This window comes from Sinocyclocheilus grahami, unplaced genomic scaffold (genome assembly GCF_001515645.1).
Source record: "Sinocyclocheilus grahami isolate Dianchi unplaced genomic scaffold, SAMN03320097.WGS_v1.1 scaffold84.1, whole genome shotgun sequence".
Lineage (NCBI taxonomy): Eukaryota > Metazoa > Chordata > Actinopteri > Cypriniformes > Cyprinidae > Sinocyclocheilus > Sinocyclocheilus grahami.
Genome location: NW_015505263.1, coordinates 2617868 through 2618961, shown reverse-complemented (window position 1 = coordinate 2618961; position 1094 = coordinate 2617868).

Genomic DNA, 1094 nt, shown 5'->3' with positions numbered 1-1094 from the left:
TCAAGGCTGAAGGAGCGTGTTTTAATTGTCATGGGCTATTGTGTATATTCCAAAAAAATTAAAAACTAGACCGTGATCACTATAAAATCTGGATTAAACTTGTTTTCAATTTGCGTATTCCCGACACACCCATTTTGTAGGTACACAGAGTTCTGCAGGGCAAGCTGGTACCGCATGCACGTGACCTCGCCACACCATTGGGGAATCCCCGGTGTTCCTGTTCCCACTCAACATAACCTCTCCATGGCCACGAGAGGATGCGGAGCGAAACAAAAACACAATAAAAATGCACTTACAATGCTAGATCTTTGTCGTCAACATCTTATTGCATGCATATAGTTAAAACAGGTGAAATTGCATGTTTGGATTAATTTCGTCAAAGTGCTGAAAGTACCAACCCTACTCAATGCTGCAAGATTTTTTAAGAGTTGAACAACTGACCGCCAACCGCTAACCCCCACCAAAACCAAAAAGGAATATCCAGCTCCCCTTCCCCCTCTCTGTTCGTGGCGCTCACCCCTCCCCCAGTCATGCATCCTCTCACCCACTAGCACAGACACTTAACAGGATTTTTAGCATGCAAAGTAGCTGCGCTTATTCGTTTTTGGTGTCTTGTTTTCACACGTGGGTTGCAATCTTCTGTTTTTGCATATTATTGCTTTGGAGGAGCGTACATTGAAATTTTAGATGAAAAAATTCTCACGCTTCAGGCAGAACTGAAAGCGCTGGTTTCCAGCCACCTGACAGTCCAGGAATACTTGGGGTTTTGACAAACACAGCTTTGTATGTATTAAACAGAGGCTTGTGTATTAGATGTTGGATTTTACGTCACCACATTGTTGTTGTTGTTTCCTCAACTTTGAGGAAGAACTTGCAAAGTTTGCAATTTGCTCAAAACAATGATACAAATATTTTTTCCTCCATTACAAAACTTAATTTACAAACCTTCATGTTTAAATATCTTTAATTTATTGGAGAATTGTAATTTTGGAAACTTTTTTTTTAAACATTTGCTTGATAATAAATTTCTTTCTACTTTCAGAAGAAATGTAGGCTACTATTGCTAGTTATTTAGAAGTGAAGAAAATAAAAAC